This window comes from Chiloscyllium punctatum, chromosome 36, assembly GCF_047496795.1.
Source record: "Chiloscyllium punctatum isolate Juve2018m chromosome 36, sChiPun1.3, whole genome shotgun sequence".
Taxonomy (NCBI): Eukaryota; Metazoa; Chordata; class Chondrichthyes; order Orectolobiformes; family Hemiscylliidae; genus Chiloscyllium; species Chiloscyllium punctatum.
The window spans coordinates 35041286-35065537 of record NC_092774.1 but is presented as its reverse complement, the minus strand read 5'-3'; the positions used below and the strand labels follow the sequence as shown (position 1 = coordinate 35065537).

At 45.5% G+C, this 24252-nt stretch overlaps 2 non-coding genes across 2 annotated transcripts; both read left to right on the top strand.

Annotated features, from left to right (window-relative positions):
* Positions 1 to 307: 307 nt before the first annotated feature.
* trnae-uuc (transfer RNA glutamic acid (anticodon UUC)) lies at positions 308 to 379 on the top strand. Its single transcript has one exon. It is a non-coding gene; the product is annotated as a tRNA-Glu (tRNA).
* Positions 380 to 18986: 18607 nt separating this feature from the next.
* On the top strand, positions 18987 to 19058 carry trnae-cuc (transfer RNA glutamic acid (anticodon CUC)). The gene has a single exon. It is a non-coding gene; the product is annotated as a tRNA-Glu (tRNA).
* Positions 19059 to 24252: the final 5194 nt, after the last annotated feature.

The window sequence follows — 24252 nt, the reverse complement described above, 5'->3', positions numbered from 1 at the left end:
GCAGAGGTTAGATCAGAGTGGTGCTGGAAAAGGACCTGCATTTACTCTGCAGAGTGGGAGGGGGGGGTTGAAATTTTGTGCCATAGGTCGATGGAGTTGATTGGTGCGGGTGTCCTGGAGATGTTCCCTCAAACGCTGTGACTTGACTTTGCGAGGAGTCTCAAGTCTCCCAATGTAGAGGAGACCGCATCGGGAGCAATGGATACAAGAAATGACAATGTTGGATGCCTGCTAACTGCCGCGGCCCAGGTTCGATTTCCGTTCAGGAAAGTAATTTTCAGTAGAGCTGACGGATTTGGCCAGCATCTCCCTGGTGGTCTAGTGGTTAGGATTCGGCGCTTTCATCGCCGCGGCCCGGGTTCGATTCCCGGTCAGGGAAGGCGTTTCCTCGGAGTTTATACACTACCCGTTCTTCTTAAATGTGCTGTTCAGTTTTTGATTGATCTTCGTCGTTCCTGGGTGCTGCAGTGTGTCGTGGCTCGTTGAAATAGCATCCTGTTGTAGATTTGTTTGTGTGTGTAGGGATGATTGCTTCTGTAGTTCAGTTCTTGGTTCGCGTGCGTTGTTTTCCTGTAGACGCTGTTTTGAATTGACCATTGACTGTTCGCTCTACTGTGACATCGAGAAATGGCATTTTGTTGTTCTTCTCCTCTTTTGTGAATTTTATGCCAGAAAGGATATTGTTGATGGTGTTGTAGGTTTCCTCTAATTTGTTTCATTTTTTGATGTCAAAAGTGTCATCGTTGTAGCGGACCCAAAGTTTGGGTTCGCTCGTTGGAAGGGCTGTTTGTCCGAGTCTCTGCATTATTGCTTCTGCGAGGAATCCTGACACTGATGGATTCGTGGGTGTTCTGTTGATTTGTTTGTCGGGCTTGTTACTGAATATGAAGTGGGTGGTAAGGCACAGTTCCACGAGGTTGACAGTGTTATCTTTGCTGATGAAGTTGGTGCTGTGTTTTTGTCTTGGTTCTTCGAGTAGTGTCTTCAGTTTTCTTTGGCCACGTTGATGTTAATGGATGTGAACAATGGTGCTATGTCAAAGGACAGCATTATTCCATCCCCTTCTATCTTAGTGTCTTTGGTGTTCAGGAATTCTTGGATGGAGTAAATGGGGTGGCGTGAATCTTCGATTTGGTGTTTTAGTCTCTCTTGGAGGCCTTTGACTCGTCTGTATATTGGTGTTCCAAGTAGTGAGACTATGGCCTGGGGGGGGGGGGGTCACCTGGTTTGAAGAGGAGGAGAACAACAACAAAATGCCATTCCTAGATGTCACAGTACAGCGAACAGTCAATGGGGAATTTCAGACTAGCGTCGACAGAAAAACAAAACACACAACACAAATATTTAACCACAGAAGCAATCATCCCAACACCCACAAACGAAGCTGCATCAGGACATTATTTCAACGAGCCACGACACACTGCAGCACAGAGAAACTACGAAGAGCAGAAGAGAAATACGTATATAGTGTTTTTAATGAGAATGGGTGCCCAATAAACCCAGTCCGCCGATTTCTCATTGATGCTTCCAAGCTGACTCACAAAAACTCGGTTTGTCCCTCCATTCTTTTCTGTTTTTTTTGTGGGTTTTGAAAGATTTCCCAATCCTCTGACTGAGTATTGGAGTTGGGAAGTTATGTTGTGGCTGTACAGGACATTGGTTTGAACACTTTTGGAATATTGTGTGCAATTCTGGTCTCCATCCTATCAGAAGGATATTGTGAAATTTGAAAGGGTTCTGAAGCACCAATGGGTCCACAGAGGGGAAGAGGCCCTTCTGCTGTCCTGAGTGCAGCAAGGGCTTTGCTCTTTCCTCCGATCTGCTGGCCCATTGGTGTGTCCACATGTGGGAGAGGTCTTTCAGTTGCCCTAAGTGTAGGAAGGCCTTCAACAGTAACCCAGCCCTGCTGAGGCACGAGTCCATTCACACCAGGGAGAAGCCGTTCTCCTGCCACGAGTGCGGGAAGGCCTTCAGCAATTCCTCCGCCCTGCTGAATCACCAGTGTGTCCACACTGGGGAGAGGCCCTTCAGCTGGCCCGAGTGTGTGAAGTGGTTCATGTTTTCTTGCAACTTGAGGAAGCACTAGCGCGGGCACTGCTACTCATTCAGCCAGGGACTGCACATTGCCAATAAAATGATCCAAAAAAACCCAAGACCGCAAGACCATCGGAGCAGAAGTTAGGCCATTCGGCCCTTCGAGTCTACTCTGCCATTCGTTAGTGACAAATGTAGTGCAGATGAGATTAGCTACAGTGTGGAAACAGGCCATTTGTCCCAACAAGTCCACACCAACCCTCCGAAGAGTAACCTACCCAGTCCCATTTCCCTCTGACTAATGTACCTAAATCTATGGGCAGTTAAGCATGGCCAATCCACATGACTTGCACATATTTGGATTATTGCAGAAAACAAGATCACCCAGAGAAAACCCACGCAGACACTGGGAGAATGTGCAAACACCTCACAGACAGTCAGCCAAGGCTGGAATCATACCTGGGTGCCCGGCACTGTGAGGCTGCAGTGGTAAACACTGAGACACTACATGTTGCAACCCGAAGTTGGCAAGCAGGAGGTTGGGAGAATGCAGCAAGCCAGGCAGCACCAGGATGTGGAGTAGTCAGCGTTTTGGGTATTAACCCTTCTTCAGGACTGAAACGTTGACTTCTCCATGAGAAATAATTTATGGGAATGTTGCTGGGGGTTGTAGGGCTTGAGCTCCAGGGAGAGGCTGAATAGGCTGGAGCTGTTTTCACTGGAGCATCGGAGACAGAGGAGTGATCTAATAGAGGTTACAAAATCATGAGGGGCATGGACAGGGTAACAGACAAGGTCTTTTCCGTGGGTTGGGAGAGTCCAGAACTAGCGGGCATAGGTTAAGGATGAGAGGCGAAATATATTAAAGGGACAACATCTTCATGCAGAGGGTGGTATATATATGAAATGAGCTGCCAGAGTATATGGGTCCGGTGCTGTCAAATGGGACTAGATTAATTTAGGATATCAGGTCAGCATGGGCAAGTTGGACCGAAGGGTCTGTTTCCATGCTGTATGTATCTCTGACTACTGGTCCTGATGTAATTTTAAAATAAAGTCCAAGTAACTTTGAATAGTTCAATCTTGTTGAGCTCACCTCCTGAAAAGTTTCAAATGTATCCTTCTGAGGGATACTATTTAAACATGCTGAGTTGGACAAAGTAGCCCATCAAGTTCAACACAAACCCAGAGTTGAAGAAGTCAGAAGTCAGAACACCAAGGGGACCAAAACTGACCACAATATTCCAGGTGCAGCCTCATCAACGTCCTGTATAACTACAACATAACATGCCAACATCTGTACTCAATTCCCGAACTGATAAAAGCCTGAGTGCTTAAACCTTGCTTCACTGCCTTTTGTACCGATGTTGTCAGAGATATAAGACCTACTTTAAACTGATCCACAATCCAGCTGCTGGGAGCCCAAAAGCAGAGTAGTGCTGCCTGAGTGTGTTGGGTAGGTAAGCATAGGTCGATGGGTCAAAACCATGTGACGCTATTGCTCAATGTCTCCTCATTTCCTCTCCCCCACCATGTCGCAGATCCAACCTTCCAATTCGACACCAACCTCTTGACCTGTCATACCTGTCCACCTTGCTTCTCACCTATTTACTTCACCCTCATCTCTGACCTATCACCATCAATCCCTACCTCCATCTACCTATTGCACTCCCAGCTGCCTTCCCTCCAGCCCCACTTCCTTCCCATTTATCTCTCAGCCCCCTTGGGCCACCCTTTATTCCTGATGAAGAGCTTATGCTCTAAGCCAAGACTGTGATGAAGCAACATCCTCAACAAATAGGAAATAGCTCCCAAGTCAGATTTCATCCCTTCTTCTGTTTCCCAGTTCTTTCAGAAATAAGGAATGTCTTTTCCTTCCACTACAAAGTGGTCTTCCACTTTGCGCTGTCTGAAGTGTTATCCCTCACCACTCCTTCAGACACCTTTTAAGAATCCTTTCAACCTGTTTTTCTAACAATTGTGGAGGTGACCAAAAGCAAACATTTCACTTCTCCTCAATGTCCCATTTCTCCTCCTATGAGCCATTTTGTCATGTTGTCTCTGTTACAAGCAGCCGAGTGCACTTGGTTTCTGAATTGAAATTTGGCCATTGAAGTGAACAGGATTAATATTTATCGATGGCTAGCTGTGTTTGCACTAACTGTAGTTATCCACCAATACGATGTCTTTTGTTCCACCAAAACTGGAAACAATGATCTGTGTTTGTATTGCAGTCGGATGTAGAAAATCATCCCAGCGATCTTCACGTTATTCTAGCTTACTGAGGCCATAACAGCATTGCGTGGCAGTTTGATGTGACTAAAACTTGGATGGAAAGAATATAGATTGATGAGAAGTCACAATGACAGAGTGTGTGGCCACAATCGACCTGTCTGGCTTGATTATATGAGTGGCGGCTCTTCAAGAGCAACTTCCACTCCATCACTTCAACCAGCAAGAGGAGATAAGTGTGAACACAACATTTCAAATGTGACATTTACGCATTGCTTCGATGTTATTGATCAAGATCCTGGAACTCGCTCCTGAGCCTTTATTATAGACCACATCATATTTGTGAAGCAATTTAAGAGGCAGCTCATCACCACTTTTTCAAGGACAGTTTGGAAAGACTTGCTGGCAGAGCCAATGATATTCACATGATATTGGAGACGCTCTGATCATATGAATAGATGATTGGCTAACCAATGATATAGTAGGGGTAAGGGTTATGTTCTGGATCGCAAATTGTAACTAGCAATGTACCACAGGGATCAGTGCTGGGGCCAAAACTATTTACAATATGGATATGAATTACTTGGATAAGTGAAGTGAATGTCCTATTGCCAAGACTGCAGTAGAGACAGTTGATTGGGATGCAGGTGGTGAGGATGACATGGAGAGGGATATCGACAGGTTAAGGAAATGAGCAAAACCTTGGCCGATGGAATGGAATGTGGGGAAATGAGGTTGTGCACTTTGCCAGGAGGAAAAGTGCTGAATGTTAAATGGAGAAAGCTGCTGAATAGGAGGATTTGCAAGCTCGCATCCATGAACACTTCATCCAAGTTCAGTGAGTAATAGGGAAGGCAAATGGGATGTTGGTTTTTAAATGGAGTATCAAAGTGGGGAGGTTATTATGAACCGAAATCAGACACCAATTAGGCCACAACTGAACACTGGGAACAATTTTGGGCCTTTTAGCTAAGGAAAGATATACTGGCATTGGAGGCAGTCCAGAGAAGGTTGATCAGGATGGTATCAGGGATGGAAATAATGTCTTATGAGGAGAAATGAGTCGGTTGGGCCTGTGTTTAATAGCAGTTAGAAGATTTCGAGGAAATATTATTGTCACAAACAAGATTCTGAGGAGACGTGACAGGCAAGATGTGGGAAAGTTTCCCCTTGTGTGTGAGTTTAGAACCAGAGGGAATAACCTGCAAATAAGGGATTGTATGTTTCGGACAGCTGTTGAGCCTGGATTGTTAAGTGCATTCAAAACTAAGATATATATTTTTTTAAATGAGAAAGGGAACTGAGGATTATGGGGAAACAGCGGGAAAGTGAAGTTGATGTTTACCAGAACAATAATGGGATACAAAGTGCGACATCCCATGAATGAATAAAGGAAAATATTCAGGAAAAAATTGTCATTGAAGGGAAGATTGGGATCTAGTGATAATGGTTGAGCAACCCACAGATCTTCTGAGAACACAAATTCAAATCTCATCATGGCTGCTCGTGTTCAACTCATAAAAAGACCTGAAAGTGAAAGTTCCTCTCGGTCCTGGCAACTAGGAAACAGTTATTCACTAAAATAATGAATTGCAGATGTTGGAGATCAGCAGCAAAAGGCAAAACTGCTGGGGAAACGCAGCAGGTCTGGCAGCATCTGTGGAGAGAAACCAGTTAATCTTTTGAATCCAGCCAAGTTTTGAAGGACCACTGGACTCAAAGCAGTAACACTGTTGTCTCTTTATAGATGCTACCAGAATTATTGTGTTTCTCAACAAACTGTCCTTTTTAGGGCAGGAAATCTACCATTCATGAATCCTGCATGATTGTATGCACGTCCTGCGTGCCCCCCCACTCCCCCCCCCCCCCCCACAAACACACACGCACACACACACACACACCCCTTGTGTCTTCAGACCTACTATAATGTGGTTGACTCTCAACTGCCTTCTAGCATGTAGTCACAATTCCTCTGTTCAAGGGCCATGAGGGACAATGAGCAAATGTTGGATGTGCTCGCAATCATCACATCCCACAAAATATTTTCTCATTACTGAAAAAAAAATAGATTAATGAAGGACAGCCAAAACAAACTGCTATGGGAAAGTCATACCCAAGTAACCTGATTTGCCTGTTGTTATCTTTTTTAAAGTCATCTTCAGAGAGGACATTGATTACTCCCCTGTTGGAATACTGCAGGCAATTCTGGGCTCTCTGCTACAGGAAGGAGGTTATGAAACTTGAAAGGGTTCAGAAAACATTTACAAGGATGCTGCCAGGGTTGGAGGGTTTAAGCTACAGGAAGACGCTGAATCGACTGGATTGTTAAGTGCATTTAAAAACTAATTTTTTTTTTAATCCGAAAGGGAATTGATGATTATGGGGAAACAGCGGGAAAGTTAAGTTGATGTTTACCAGAACAATAGTGGGAGACAAAATGCGACATCCCGTGAATGAATAAAGGAAAATAGTTAGGAGAAAATTGTCATTGAAGGGAAGATTGGTTGAGCAACCTAGAGAACTAGGTCTTCTGAGAACGCAAATTCAAATCCCATCATGGCTGCTGGTGGAATTTATGTTCAACTAATAAAGAGATCTGGAGGTGAAAGTTTCTCTCTGTCCTGGCAACCAGGAAACAGTTATTTACTAAAATAATGAATTGCAGCTGTTGGAGATCAGCATCAAAAGGCAAAATTGCTGGGGAAACGCAGCAGGTCTGGCAGCATCTGTGGGGAGAAACCAGTTAATGTTTTGAATCCAGCCAAGTTTTGAAGGTTCACCGGACTCAAAGCAATAACACTTGTTTCTTCATAGATGCTACCAGAACTGTTGTGTTTCTACAGAAACTGTCCTTTTTAGGGCAGAAAATCTACCATTCACGAACCGTGCATGCATGTATGCACGTGCGTGCGCATCCAGACACGCACACACACCCACACACACACACACACACACACATACCTTGTGAAGGGCTCGGGAACCATAAGAAATAGGAATTGGAAAATGCCATTCAACACCTTGAGCCTGCTTTTCCATTGAGTAGAATTGTAGCTGATCTGACATTCCCCACATTCACTTTCCTGCCTTTTTCCTGTAACTGTTCATCCCCCGACTCTTCACGAATCTATTGATCCTCGTTTTAAATGTGACATGAAGGCTGTCAACAGAGTTACTGAGATGGGGGAGGGGGTGCTCAGGTCGAACTTGGGGACTAAAACAATGGCTTCACACTTCACAATATTTAACTAAGGGAATGTTTATAGTTTATAGATAAAAATTCCTGAAGAAGGGCTCATGCCCGAAACGTTGACTCTCCTGCTCCTTGGATGCTGCCTGACCTGCTGCGCTTATCCAGCAACACATTTTCAGCTCGGATCTCCAGCATCTTCAGTCCTCACTTTCTCCTAGAGAGGCCCATGGAGTCTCACAGAGTGACACAGACGTACAGCACGGAAGCAGACCCTTCGGTCCAACTCGTCCATGCAGCCCAGATATCCTAACCTAATCTAGTCCCATTTGCCAGCACTTGACCCAAATCCCCATAAAACCTTCCTATTCATATACACATCCAGATGCATTTTAAATGCTGTAATTATACAGCCTCCACCACTTACTCCAGCAGCTCATGCCGTACATGCATCACCCTCTGCGTGAAAAGTTTGCCCCTTAAGTTCCTTCTACATCTTTCCCCTCCCTTCCCTAAAACTATGCCCTGTAGTTCTGGACTCCCCCATCCCAGGGAAACTAACTTGTCTATTTGCTCTATCCATATCCCTCATGATTTTATAAACCTCTATAAGGTCACCCCTTAGCCTCCGACACTCCAGAGAAAACAGTCTATTCAGCCTCGCCCTATAGTTCAACCCTCCAACACTGGCAAAATCCTTGTAAATCTTTTCTGCACCTTTTCTAGTTTCACAACATCTTTCCTATAGGAAGCAGATCAAAATTACATGCAATATTCCAAACGTGGCCTGACCAATGTTCTGTACAGTGGCAACATGAGCTCCCAACATCTATCCTCGATGCTCTGACCAACAAAGGAAAGCATACCAAACGCCTTCTTTTCTATCCAATCTGCCTGCGTCTCTACTTATAAGGAACTATCAACCTGAACTCCAAGGTCTCTTTGCTCAGCAACACTTCCAAGGAACTTACCATTAATTGTAAAAGTCCTGCTCTGATTTGTTTTTTCCAAAATGCAGCACCTCATATTTATCTACATTAACCTCCATCTGCCACTCCTCAACCCTTTGACCCATCTGATCAAGGTCCCTTTGTAATCTGAGGTAACCTTCTTTGCTGTCCACTACACCTCCAATTTTGGTGTCATCTACAAACGTACGAACTATACCTCCTCCGTTTACATGCAAATCATTTATATAAATTACAAAAAGTAGCGGACCCAGCATCGATCCTTGTGGTACACCATTGGTCAAAGGCCTTCAGTCTGAAAAGCAACCCTCCATCACCACCCTCTGTCTTCTTTCTTCTAGCCAGTTCTGTATCCAAATGGCTAGTTGTCCCTGCATGCCATGAGATTAAACCTTGCTCACCAGTCTCCCATGAGGAACCTTGATGAATGCCTTCCTGAATTCCATATAGATCACGTCCATCGCTCTGCCCTCATCAATCCACTTTGTACTTCTTCAAAAAACTCAATCAAATTCGTGAGACCTGATTTCCCAAGCATAAAGCCATGCTGACAATCCCTAATCAATTCTTGCCTGTCCAAATACATGCAAATCCTATCTCTCAGGATTCTCTCCAAAAACGTGCCCATCACCAATGTCAGGCTCACAGGTCTCGAGTTCCCTGACTTTTCCTTACCACCTTTCTTGAATAGTGGCAGCACATTAGCCACCCTCGAGCTTTCCGGCACCTCACCTGTGACTATTGATGATAGAAATATCTCAGTGAAAGGCCCACCAATCACTTGCCCAGTTTCCCTCAGAGTTCTAGGGTACAGCTGATCAAGTCCTCAGGATTTGTCCACTTTTATGCATTTCAAAATATCCAGCAATTTCTTATCTGTAATATGGACATTTTTTCAACATGTCACCATCTACTTTCTCACATTCTATGTCTTCCATGCCCTTCTCCACAGTAAACACTGATGCACAATATCCGTTCAGAATCACACACCCCACCCCCCGCCCCCCATCTACTGCAGCTCCACACAAAGGCCGCCTTGCTGATCTTTGAGGGTCCCTATTCTCTCCCTTGTTATCCTTTTGTCCTTAATGTATTTATAAAAACCCTTTGGGTTATCCTTAACTCTGTTTGCCAAAGCTATCTCATGTCCCCTTTCTGACCTCATGATTTCCCTCTTAAGTATGCTCGTACTGCCTTTATACTCTAAGGATTCATTCGATCTCTCTGTCGACACCTGATATATGCATCCTTCTTTATCTTAACCAAAATCTCAAATTCTCTAGCCATCCAGCATTCCCTACACCTACCAGCCTTTCCTTTCACCCTATCTGGAATATACTGTGTCTGGACTCTGGTTATCTCATATTTGAAGGCTTCCCATTTTCCAGCAGTCCTTTAACCTGCAAACATCTGCCCCCAATCAGCTTTTGAAAGATCTTGCCTAATACCTGAGTCTTGCTCAATTTTAGAACTTCAACTTTTAGATCTGATATATTATTTCCAATCTCTATTCTAATGTTAATTGAATTATGGTTGCTGGCCCTTAGGTTTTGCACCCTCGCCAGTATGTACATCCTCATTGTGAATTAGAAAATTTCCTTGTGCACTCTTTACAAATTCCTGTATTTGGCGGATAGGTAAATGGGCAGGAGTATACCTTGGTTCCACTCTTCCTTCATTTCCATCAACCCTACCCCTATTCCCACCACAAAAGTCCAACGACACTTTCTCCTGCAACTGCCGAATGTGTGACACCAGCCCATTTACCTGCTCCCTCCTCACTACACAAGGACCCAAACGTACCTTCCAGGTGAAGGGGCACTTTACCTGCACTTCCCACAACCAAGTCTACTGCATTTGCTGCTCACAATGTGGTCTAATCCACATTGGGGAAAACGAAGTGTAAACTGGGTGACTGCTGCACAGAACATCTACGTTCTGCCCGCAAAAAAGACCCTGAGTTTCCAGTTGCCTGCCAATTCCACAGCCCACCCTGTTCCCTGGCCAATATCTCTGTCTCAGGTTTGCAATGGTGTTCCATCGAAGCTCAGCACCAGCAGAACGAAGAGCACCGAATATTACACTTGGGGACCATACACCCTCCGGTCCCAATATCGAATTCAATAACTCTAGGGTCTGCAATCCATAGTATCCTCGTCCCTTCCACACACACCAAGCCTTGTTATCACATAGTCTTTCATTATACACTACGTATTCTTAGCCATGAACAGTCTCCATTTATCATCCCACGCGGATCGTTATCAACTCCCTTTTCTGTCCAACAATTCTTCCCTCGCTTTGGGCTCTGTCCTGACCTGTCATTTACTGCATCCGCCTTCCTCCCACAGTATTTCCTGCATATAAACCAACGTTTTCCCGATCACCATCAGTTCTGTAGAAGGGTCACCCGCAACTACTGTGTTTTTTGTTTCTGATATACAGCATCCGCAGTTCTTTCACCTTTTTATTGAGGTAGAGTTAGAAATTGTTTCGAGAGAAAGAAGGAGAGGGGGGAGAGACAGAACAGACATGAACTGTTGATCTCGGTTGTTCGTCATGACGTAAAATCATTGTTGTACGATCATTTCCCTTAAGCATGAATAGTGGGCGTATGCCATCCGTGAGCTTGTGGCGCCACCGTAGCGCGTCTGACTCCTGATCCGAAAGTTGCGTGTTCAAATCACGTCCAGCGCACTAATATCCGCTTCTTACATTGCAAATTAAGAAAGGCGTATTTGTTGAGCCAAGCCTTCCTTCCAGGAACTTTCAATCACACGTGAAGCTTTGCTGTCAGTTGGATTTGTGAACACAGTGTCTGGGAGGTGGTATGCCTATTGTTTGGGTAAATGCTCAGCTCCCCCAGTTCATCACGGGATTCAAACACAGCCGCCTCCCTCTGGGCAGACGTTTCATTCAGTTGGTGACAGCACGGTGTGAATAACATAATACCAATTTTTTTACAACATAATCCAGAGACTCCCAGCTTTATGTTTCAATCTATCAGGAGAGTGAATGCGAGTTCAGATAGAAATGTTTCCCACCAACAGCATATCCTTTCCTCTCACTGGACTTAGTTAAAATTATCTTTATTCAACAGAAGGAGCGGAAACTACAGTCTGACGGCCCCTCTCCACATTAACGGTGAGCCTGAATTTTATAAACGGTGTCAGTAAAATCCAATGGCGGACATTGATTTGGTTCAGTCGATATTTTTGCCAAGCGTAATTCACCGAGAGGATGCTGCTGTGTGAAACTGTGGGAATTACTGCAGGGCCTCCTGCGCATGGAACACACCACAACTGAGGTGTTTCACCTTCAACAGTTTATTCCTATCTCGGAGAAGAGGGGTTTGATGATTCGGATCACAGCAGCCAGACAGAGAACAGGAGAAGAACACTCAGCACTTCACAAGCTTGTCACCACATCTGGGTCATCGTGGCCCGTGTATCAGTATGGGATAGTAATCTGCATCTTCTGACTGGAAGCACAGCAAATTGGAGTGATGGTGGGACTATCACACAGGAGAAAACGGCTTCGACGTATCAACTGGAGTGGCTCCCAATGCGCAACTCCGCTCACCTCAACTGAATAACTGGAAACAAATTACTCAGTGATTCAAAGGAATACTCGGTTTTGAATCTGCTTTGTGTCATGTACCTTCGAGAATTATGTCAAAACACCTTCATTGCTGTGATGGAGTATCCTGTTGGGCAGAATATATCCGTTGTCAAATTTCCTACGTTTTATTGGTCCAACTCCGATTTCACTCAGAATCACAAAATGTGTGACAGCGCAGACTGAGGCCATGCAGCCCACCTTTGCTCTGCTGGTTCAACACAATATGTAAATAAGTGTCTCATTCTGTCGCCTTCTCCCTGTAAATCTGCACATTGTTACATTGAACATGCCCACCGATTTCCCTTTTGTGTCCATTGAATCTGCCTCTTTGTCACTGTCAGACAGCGACTTACTGACCCCACTCCCTGTGCGAAAACGGTCTTCCTAATGTCACTTTTACTTATTTTCCTGATGACTTTCAATCTCTGCCAAATTGTTCTCGATCCTTTCAGGCCTGGGAGCATTTTCACTGCATTATTTCCTCTGTTTTAAACCCTAAATGACGTGGAAAACTTCAATCAGACTCGCTTTCAGCCTTCTGTTCTCCAAAGAGAGCTGCCCCAAACTATCCAATCTACCTTCATGACTGACAATCCTCATACACGGTAACATTCACTTCAACCTGTTCAGAGCTGTCTGCAATGACTTCCCTCCCCGCTTCCTGAAGTATCACCCTCAGAATTGAGCGTAATACAGGTGGAGGATTCATTCAGACTCGGATTGCGCGGGCGAAAAGTCTGCAATACTTGTTCTCACTTTGAGCAAGTGTTTCCCTTCGCCGTGTTCACTGCAATGATACCTCTGTCCCATTCCTAATTCAGGCAGTCCGATCAGCTATCCCCACGACCCTGAGCTGCAGGCAGTCCCCACGGGACTGCAGGCGGTCCAACACGGAAGGGACGGTTAAAAATGAACGTTATTGCTCCCTCAGTCTGTCCCAGAGACAGGCAGTGGGACGGCATAAACGCGTAGCAGCATTCTCCAGCCGACAGAGGCGTTCAGCCCATTGAGTCACGGCGACTGTCTGTCACTTGTCTCTCTCTGAGGTTACTCACAATAAGTGATATCTGTCCTAATAGTAAGGAACTGTATCTGAGTGGTGATACAGTTTATGAAATGCTGATCGTCTTGTCATTCTCGTCCGACCCAGCGTGGTGAATTACTGCAGGAAATGGATGAAGCTGCAAGGCATGTGTTTCAACTTTATCAGCTCATTGGCATCGCAGAGAAGTGGTTTTGCGAATCAGTGCATAGGAAACCGACTACGAACAGGAATAGACCACTCAGACCTCCAAAAAGCATGTTACTGGAACCGTGTGAGTTACGCGAGTGTATCGGTATGATAGAGGGCATTCAGACACTCAGGAAGTAGGTGCAAAGGCAAGATACAGAACAGAGCACAGCACCATTACAAAAGGAAGCTGCTCAAGGAAGCATCGAGCAACAGCAGAGGATGGTTTCAATCCATCGACCGCTGGGTTACTCCCAGCACGAAACCGTTTTCCACAGGTCTCTTCAGCTTTTCGTCTGGCATGTGGCATGCACGTTCGAGACTGATGTCAAAGATCTCCACTGCTGTCGTGTAATATGCTGTTTCACAGACGTATGGAGACTGTGTAAATATAAACTTGTTTTCTAAACTCCCACATTCTGTTGTTCGAACTGTGATTTCATTTTGAATCACATCATGTGTCACAGCGCAGACGGACGCCATGCGGCCCACCTTCGCTCTGCTGATTCGACACAGTAAGTAAACGTGTGTCTCTATTCGTATCATTCTCTTGCCTTCTCCGTGTAATTCTGCATATTGTTACTTTAAGCATGAACACCGAATTCCCCTATGCAGCTATTGAATCTGCCTGTTTGTCAATGTTAGATAGGGATTTGCTGACCCTAACCACACCCTTCCGAATGTCACTTTTAGTTCTTTTCCTCATTACTTTAAAACTCTGCCGAATCATTACTGATCCTTTCAGACGTGGGAGCATTTAAACTGCGTTACTTTCTCTGTCTGGATCCCGCATGACTTGGAAAGCTTCAATCAGGGCAGATTTCAAACTTCTGTTCTCCGAGGAGAGCTGTCCTAATTTTCCAATCTACCCTCTTCGCTGACATTCCTTAAACACGGCACTACTGACGTCAACGCAATATTCCATCATTTCACTCCCTTGCTTTATGCTCAGTTTGTACTCCAAGCAGCCCAACCGAGTTTAGCGAAGGTGCTTTTTGAGAAAATTAACCGGGCACTCTTACACAAACCAGAAATTGCGGGCTCGTCCGAGATTTGAACCCTGGATTACTTGCAAGCCTCCGCAGTAGAAGACCAACACCAAGAATCATACCCAGATACCAAGCAGCCACACCAACACCACCCACAGACACCTACTCTACCTCTTCAACCAGCTGAGTCTTGCTCAGTGTGAAATGCATTTGACATTGCTCTGAGAATTGCAAGCGGCAGAGTTTCCAGAACAGCTGCTTCTCATTTTGTCTCCCTGCTGCTGTTTCTCCCGGCCCCAGGAACCGGGTTCTCTCTACTGGCAGAAAGTTAAACCGTTTTGATTCTAAACTTTTCTCTAACACCGGAGTGACCAGTGACAAGCATTGCTCTCCTCAGCATAGGATACAGAGAACAACAGAAGACCACTCAGACCTCCACGAGGGTGTCATCTCAACTGTGCACATTGGGCCAGTCTATCAATGTGAAATATTTATGTCGAAGTGTTTTGGGAAAGAGATGAGAAGGCGAGGTGCAGAACACAGCGCCGTTATACGGGAAAGCTGCTAAAGACGACATTGACTGAACAGGAGAGATGGTTTTCCTTCTGGGTGATGCTCCCATCACGCACCCGCAGACATATCGCCGTCGTGCAAGTATAAACTCTGTCTAAATTCCCACATTCTGTTTTTCGAACTGTGATTTCGCTCAAAAGCACAAAATTTCAACATTCGCAACGTTCAAACTTTAACGAAGTGCTCATAGATATATTTAGCGAACACCTGGAAGAAATTCTTCCAAACTTACCTGGGAATTTCGGTTTGAGTGCTCTTGAACTTTAAGTAAAAGGACGGGAAATTTGCCTCGAGGCTGTGTAATGTGCAGATGTGTTCCCCATGTAAACTGATAGTGGTTGACCATCCCAGTGCTTCCCGATGCAGGGCTGCCCTGACCCACAGGGAGGTTTCTTTGATAATCTGTCCCGGGAGCTTTCAGCCGCACCGTGACGTCATAGGGCGAGCCCCCGCTGATGGCCTACAGCTGCTGTGACACAATAATGATGCTGGCCCCGGAACATGAATACAAATTAGTTCGTGAGTCACGTGGTACTGAATCATTCTATGGAATGTTCCTTCAACTTCACGGATTTATATATGAGAGGAGGTAAATGGGCAGGGCTTACACCTCGGGTCCACTCTTCCTTCACTCTCAACACCCCACACCCACCTCCCATTGTCCCAAGGCACTTTCTGCTGGAACCGCTGAATGTGTAACACCTGCCCATTCACCTGCTCCCTCCTGAATATCCAAGGGCTCGAACATACCTTCCGGGTAAAGCAGCACTTTACCTGCACATTTGCCACAATGTAGTCTGCTGCATTCGTTGCTCACAGTGTCGTTTCCCCAAAGTAGCATGAAGCATAAACAGGGTGGCTGCTTCGCAGAACATCTCGGTTCTGCCCTCAAAAATAGGCCTTGAGCTTCTGGTGCCTGTCACTTTAACACGCCACCCTGTTCCCTGGCCAACTTCTCTGTCTCAGGCATGCAGTAGTGTTCCAGCAAAGCTAAGCTCCTCATGGAAGACCAACGCCTCATTTTCCACTTGGAGATCCTATAGTCCTTCAGTCTTCAACATCGAGTTCAATATTGTTTGGACCCGAGCTCCCCCATGCCCTTGACCCAGACCTCACCCACACGAGGCCTTGTTATCACATAGTCTGCTGTTACACACGACTTATTGTTAGCCAGGAACAGTCTCTATTAACAGTTAGTCACTCTCCTACACAGATCGTTATTCACTCCTTTGTCCCTCCAATGTTCTCCCTCTGAACTGGCGGCAAAGAGAGCAATGTGCACTGATATCCCTGAGCCAGCTGTTTGTCCCATCTCCAGGAACCGGGTTCTCTACACTGGCGGATAATTAAACCATTTTGCTGTTGCGTTGACGTGAGGAGATTGTGTAAACATAAACTTTTTCTAAATTCCCACCTTCCGTTGGTCGAACTGTGAGTTCACTCTGAACCACAACACGTGTCACAGCGCATTTGGAGGCCCACCTTAGCTCTGCTGGTTCTACACAGCAAGTAAATGAGAGTCTCTATTCGTATCATTCTCTTACCTTCTCCCTGTAAATCTCCACATTGTTACTTTGAACATGACCACCGAATTCCGTTTGGTGTTCGTGAATCTATCTCTTTGTCACGGTCAGACAGGCATTTACGGATCCGAACCACTCCCTGTGCGAAAATGTTCTTCCTAATGTCACTTTTACTTTTTTTCCAAATGCCTTGAAATCTCTGCGAATTTTTTGGGAAATTGAAAGGATTCTCATTCCTGCACAAGAGGCTGAATTGATTTAATTTCTAACGTAGAGGACAACGGATGCTGAGAATCTGAGACAGAAAGAGGAACTGCTGGAGAAACTCAGCAGGTTTGGCAGTACCTGTGGGAGAAAACAGAGTTCTGAAATATTATCTCTGATTCTCATTCCACCGATGGTGCCTGACCTCCTCAGTTGCTTCTGCAATTTCTGTTTTTACTTTTAACTGAAAGTTCATTTCATCTTTCGGGATGAAACAACCAGACTCTCCATTTGCAGATATTTAACCCTTTCGAAACCTGTGAAGTGATTGGATTCAAACAAACCCAGCAATAATTTACTCCTTCTCAGCTCCACAGGCAGAGAGACCTGAGAAATGAAGCTGTCAGTGTGGTTCTTTATTCGTGGGCCGAGTGGTTAATACGACGGACTTTAAATCTATTGCAGTTTTCCCACGCAGGTGTGAACCCTGCCGACTACAAAATGAGAAATGTCGTCAAAACGAAAGGGAGACTGTTCCCCAGGTTCTTCTTTAAGATTCAAATCAGTGGAGGGTGAAAGATGTTTCACTCACATTGGGAGTGGTCGGGAATCTGCAACCCACTGCCTGTCAGGGTGGTACAAGCAGATATCCACAGAGCTGCTTTTGAGGCGATGAGTCAAGTATTTGGAAATGAGACGAGAGCAGTGAGAGGCGTGAAGTCGTGATCGAAATGAAGCAGGCACCTGAGGATTAATATGTTTTATTTGCCAGAAAAAGATACTGCTTCACAAAGTTGGGACAATGGAAGGGAAACAGTGACGGTGATTGTCTTTGGCTGTTCACATTGCGAATGTTCCCATTGCTGCGCATGTCCGCGTTAATGTCAGATTTCTACAGCATGGCGGCGTCAGGTACGCACAGTGCCAGGGATGCAATGGATGACGCATCTGACTCCACATACCTGTTTGAAATGCAGCTCACAGCTTCTTCACACACCCCAATTAATCTTTCTCATTTTCCTGAAGCCGGCATACGGTTTGAATTCCTGATCTGCGGGAATGAGACTCTTTTCACTGTCTCGCGTTAGTAAATGTCCCTGAGAACATCAGAGACAAGTCACAGCGCTGTCAGAGGAGAGGAAACTGAAAGAAATCCACACGCTGCTCACGGGCACATTTCACTTTCTCCAACTCACCGCCCCAACCACTGCGGATGTTGGGAGTAGAAAGGAACAAGCACCAAAACCCAGTCTCATATTTGTGACTCTTCCAAAAATAAGGAAACTGTTCATCCCTTAGGATCTTCCATCCTGGGCTGATAGGGGTGATTGTACATGGCTGTCCAGTCAGTGTCGATTCTTTTTGGCTGAAAATATCTTCCTTATCTCATCCCAGCATTTCTTGCCACAGAGAACTGTGCGGCAGAGTTCATGTATATATTTCCTTGTATGGTATTTTGTGAAATAACATTCGTTTGCTGGTTGTTTGTATCGGGTATTTCAGGTTCATTAGCCGCTGTTCAAGTGTGTTGGTAGGATTGTGGGCGACCATGATGCTGAGGGGTTTGCGTTGTCTGGACATCATTTAACAGATGTATTTATTGTCAGGTAATGTGGCTAGGGTTTCTGCAGACGTTGTGTCTGCTTGTGTCAATTTGTTGATGTGAAATCGTCACACTGGGTGTATTGGGTAGGCAAAAGTGAGGACTGGAGATGCTGGAAGCCAGAGTTTAGATCGGAATGGTGCTGGAAAATCACAGCAGGTCAAGCATGTCGCGAGGAGCAGGTAAATCGACGTTTCGGGCAAAAGCCTTTCATCAGGAATAGAGGCAGGACGCCTTCAGGGTAGAGAGATAAATTGGGGGTGGGTGTGTGCTGGGGCGAAGGTAGCAATGAGTAAAATATGTGAATGGTGGTGCGGATGGAGGTGACGGGTCAGAGAGGAGTGTTTAGCGGATAGGTGGGAAGGGAGATTGGCAAGTAAGACAGGTCATGAGATCAGTGCTGAGCTGGAAGGTTGGAACTGAGGTAAGGTGGGGGAAGGGGAATGAGGAAACTGGTGAAGTCCACATTGATGCCCTGGGGTTGAAGTGTTCCGAGGCGGAAGATGAGGTGTTCTTCCTCCAGGCGTCGGGTGGGGAAGCAGCAGCGACGAAGGAAGCCCAGGACCTGCATGTCCTCGGCCGAGTGGGAGGGGGAGTTGAAATGTTGGGGCACAGGGCGATGGGGTTGATAGTTGCGGGTGTCCCGGAGATGTGAACTTGACTCTCCAGTCTCCCCAATGTTGGAGTGATCGCATCGGGAGCAATGGAGACATAAAATTACATTGGTGGCTGTACCGGTGAAAGTCTTCTTCCGACCCTGGCCTGGGTTTGATTCCCGGGCAGCGAAACAATTTTCAGCAGAGATACCGACATGTGCACATGTCTCCCTGGTGGTCTAGTGGTTAGGATTCGGCGCTCTCACCGCCGCGGCCCGGGTTCGATTCCCGGTCAGGGAAGCCATTTTTCGTGTTCGGGTCACTACTGTCGTGTGTGGGTGTGTGAGACTCTGAGTTTCCAGTCACATTGACGTTTAAAACCTAACTCAGCAGACCGACCGCCTCCTCCTTGTTGTCAAAGCCAACAATATCCAAGTCCTGGTGAATCAAGCGACTGTGAGACTTCGATGTGATGTTTGGTCTGAGATTTCTGCCTCCAAATTCTTCTCTTGTAATATTCCTGTGGAAAGAGATTGCAAAGGTCACCGCTTTCAGTCCACAATAGAAAATCAAAACACACAATTCTAATTTCTGTGGATCATTCTGACCTCTCTTAATAACCAAGATCTTTGTGCTGATCTATTTGTAAATATATTCAGCAGGGAAATGTGGTGGATTGCATACTCCATGAAGAGTTCACATGGACTCAAGTTGTTGAATGGACATCTATCATGCTGTATTGACGTTCTTACTGAAGATATACAATATTCTGCGGTTAAATATTACGAGCCCAGAACCAACTGCAAAACAGGCTTTTAGAGCCACAAACATTCCATCAATTACGTACCATATACCCCAGACTTATCTGTCTTATATTAATGCACGGTTGTCTTAGATTCCCAGAAGACTCGGATTTAAGTATCAAGTGTGAATTTTTATAAAAGAAGCCATGTTGTTGGACTCCTTCCATGTCATACTAACTCTATTACTGGAAATACATCCATACTACACCGGGATTCGTGGATCAATGACGTGAGGCTTATCTTTACCCGCTTGTAATTTTCTGTTGCATAAATGTTTCGACAATTGCCAATATTTTTCACCAGCCATTGAGTCGGAGACGTAAAGCACAGAAACAGACCCTCAATCTAAATTGTCCATGCCGATTGGATATGCAAAATTCATCTTGTCCCATTTGCCAGAACTTGGTCCATATCCCACTAAATCCTTCCTATTCATATACCCATCCAGATGCCGCCACCAGCCTCCACCACTTCCTCTGGCAGCTCATTCCATGCATGCACTACTATATAAGTGGGCGGCACGGTGGCACAGTGGTTAGCACTGTTGCCTCACAGCGCCAGAGACCCGGGTTTATTTCCCACCTCAGGCGACTGACTGTGTGGAGTTTGCACGTTCCCCCGTGTCTGCGTGGGTTTCCTCCGGGTGCTCCGGTTTCCTTCCACAGTCCAAAGATGTGCAGGTTAGGAGAATTGGCCATGCTAAATTGCCCGTAGTGTTAGGTAAGGAGTAGATGTAGGGGTATGGGTGGGTTGCGCTTCGGCTGGGCGGTGTGGACTTGTTGGGCTGAAGGGCCTGTTTCCACACTGTAAGTAATCTAATGCACAATCCTCTGCATAAAAAGGTTGACTGCAAGGTCCCTTTTAAATGTTTCCTCTCTCGCCCTCAACCTATGCCCTCTAGTTCTGCACTCCCCCATCCCAGGGAAAAGACATTGTCTATTCACCCCATCCACGACCTTCAAGTTTTTATAAACCTCTTTGACAAAAATCACTCATCCTGCGATGCTCCTGGGAAAATAGCCCCATCCTATTCAGCCTCTCCCTGTGGTTTAAAACTCTTACCCTGGCAAAATCCTTGTGAATCTTTTCTCAATCCTTTCAAGTTTCACAACATTGAAAGTCCCCTTCTCGTCTCGAACCTGTTCCCTATTTTAGTTGACCTTTTCACCCTGGAGGGAAAAAAGCCTCTGACGATCATAGAATCCCTCCAGGGTGGAAACAGACGATTCAGCCCAACAAGTCAACACTGACTCTCCAAAGACTAACCCACAGGGACTCATTCTCCTACCCCTATTACTCTATATTTATCCCTAACTAATACACCTACGTACACATCCCTCAACACTGGGGCAATTTACACGCAGACAATCCAACTTAACCTGCTTATCCCTGGACACGATGGGTAATTTAGCATGGCTAATCCACCCAAACCTACACATTTTTGGAATGTAGGAGGAAGCCCTTGCAGACACGAGACGTGGCGTGCAGGAAGAATGTGCAAACTCCACACAGACAGTCACCCGAGACTGAAATTGAAACCGGGTCTCTGGCACTGTGTGGCATCAGTGCAAACCACTGAGTTACCCTGCCACCCCAGTCCAGCTATTCTGTGTCTCATCATTTTTTCGAGGTCTCCCCTCAGCCTCTGTCTTCCAAGAGAAAAAAAATCAGGTTTATGCCACTTCTCCTCATAACTAGAGCCCTTCAGACCAGGCAATGTCCTGGTGAACCTTGTCTCTACCCTCTGCCAGAGCACCCACATCCTTCCGGTAGTGTGGCGACCAGAACTGAACGTAGTATTCCGAATGTGGCCTGCATAAATAGCTGTAACATAACTCGCCAACTCTTAAACTCAAGGAAGCGTGCTGTGTTTCTTCTTGACCACTGTACCGACCTGCTTTACCACTTCCACGGATCAATACGCCCAAATCCTTCTGTATGCCAGTGCTGCTATGAGTTCTGCCATTTATCATACAATTCTGACATTTCCCACGTCTCTAGCTTTGGACTTCCTCTACCGTGGGGAATAGACATATAAAGTTGAGCAGCAAGACAAATTTCAACAGGAATAAAATGTCAAGCCACAGGGAAAAATAAAATTATGGCTCCAGCTTTTTTCTCCTATTGACATTTGGATGATTAAAACCTGTCAGTAACACCAGCCTCTCCCAGTGCGTATTGCACATGCTTCGTGGTGTCAGCTAGCACTGCGCATGTGCTGCGGTGTCAGCAAAAGCACTGAGCCTGCTCGTCACTGTCCGCGGAAACCACCCCTGACTTTCTTGTGGAGGACCAATGGTGAGACCTGGAGGACCGGCAGAAGCCTGGTCCTCCTGCCAATCAGAGAGACCCCTTTGTCTGAATGTGGAATGTGGGCCATGAGCTTCTGAACCTGCTGTTGCTCCTCTCTCTCTAAAGAAGATTGAACTTAGTCCCAGACTGCAACATCTTTCCTCTGTCCAATATCTGTGGGTACGGCACACTCTTTTCTCACCCACTTTTCCATTTATTTTTCATTCTGGGTTTCAGTTGCTGTCTTGCATGAACTGAAGGGAAAGGGAATGAATCCACGGAGGATACAGAATCTGGAAAAGTTGTTCCAGGGCTATGTTTCAATTGGCAAACGCATGGCAAATGCAGTACCACAATGTAAAGTTATAGACTTTGCTTTGGGAAAAAATAAGCATGAAGGAGGTGCATGGTTTAAATGTTCATATACTGGGATGTGGAGGAAGTGAGGACTGCAGATTCTGGAGATCAGCGTCAAGTGTGTCTCTGGAAAACACAACAGGTCAGGGAGCATCCCTTTGAACATTAAAGAAGTGGATGGTTATGGGGGAAAGCAAAAAAATGGTTTTGAGACTGGGATAGAACAGTTACAGAGTCATACAGTGCAGAAATAAACACTTCAGCCCAACAAGCCCAATGCTATGTTCTCATACTTAACCAATCACACTTGCCAGTGTTTGGCTCATATCCCTCTGTCACAAAGCTGGTCCGTTTTACTAAAAGCTGGACCTTCTTCTCAAGGATACTATGTCCTTGGCTTCATTTGGAGGGGTTGTAAAACAGTCCCGGGCTCCAAAATGACTGGTTTAGTACAGAGATTAAAAGTTTATCGGGAGGCCTTTTTGTTTTTATGTAAACAGATAAGACTTAATATCAAAGCTTTTATGTTTTTGAATTGACGTGCATAATAAAAGGGGAGGGGTCAGTTGTGAGAGCTGAAATCTTGTTTGAGTGAGTTCAGCAGTGGACTGTGTGGAGAAAAGCTGTTAAACCCTCTTTCCTTCCATCTTCCTAACTCTGACCTGTAAGCTTCTGTTTCAGTTTTACTCTCTGTTTAAGAGGTTTGTTTATTGGGACTGTTGTGTACATTTGGGACAGCATATTTAAGTCTAGTTTCGATAGACTGAGTTCTGTGGGTATTCTCTATTCTGTTCTTTGTGTTTCCTTCCACAATCATGTGAATACATTTCTGTTTTAAAACCTGGCAGTCAACTACCTAACTTACTCTGGGTAATTTTCACTGTGAACGTACCGAAACAAATAGCAAACTTACGGTTTGGGCTACCTGCTTAAGAATGTTTTGAGTGGTCTAGCCTAGGCCATAACACCTCAGAATCTTTCCCATTCATGTCCTTATCCAAATTTAAACATTGTTACTGTGCCAGCATCCCATGCTTCCTCTGGATATTCATTCCACACACAAACCACTATTTGTGGAGAAAAAAAAATCGTGTGCCTCATGACTTTTTAAAATCTTTCTCCATTCACCTTCAAAGTTTGCTTCCTAATCTTGAAAACCCCGCTCTAAGGAAAGGACACCCGTCATTCACTTCATCTGTAGCCCCCATGATTTTTTTCAATTTCAGGTCACCTCTCAACCTCCTATGCTCCGGTGACAAAGATTTCAGTCTATCCATCTAGATGTAGATATATTCATATCCAGTTATGATCTGTTCAATGTTGGTGCAGGCTCGAAAGACCGAATAGCCTATTCCTACACCCAATTCTCTCACATTGTGTCCAGGACAGCAAGACACCATAAGAGATAGAAGTAGAAATCAGGCCATTCAGCCCATTGGTCTGCTCATACAATTTAATCAAGACTGATAAGTTTCTCAGCTGGAATATGTGTTGCTGGAAAAGCGCAGTAGGTCAGGCAGCATCCCAGGAGCAGGAAAATCGACGTTTCGGGCATATGCCCTTCTTCAGTAATGAGGAAATTTTGTCCAGCAGGCTAAGATAAAAGGTAGGCAGGAGAGACTTGGGGGAGGGGCGTTGGAAATGCGATAGCTGCAAGTAGGTCAAGGTGAGCGTGATAGACCAGAGTGGGGGTGGAAGCGGAGAATTCAAGAAGAAGATTGCAGGTTAGGAAGGCCGTTCTGAGTTCAAGGGATTTGACTGAGACAAGGTGGGGGGAGGGGAAATGAGGAAACTGGAGAAATCTGAGTTCATCCCTTGTGGTTGGAGGGTTCTTCGGCGGAAGGTGAGGCGTCCTTCCTCCAACCGTCGTTTTGCTATGGTCTGGCGATGGAGGAGTCCAAGAATCTGCATATCCTTGGTAGAGTGGGAGGGGGAGTTGAAGTGTTGAGCCACTGGGTCGTTGGGTTGATTGGTCCGGGTATCCCAGAGGTTTTCTCTGAAACGTTCCGCAAGTAGGCGGCCTGTCTCTCCAATATAGAGGA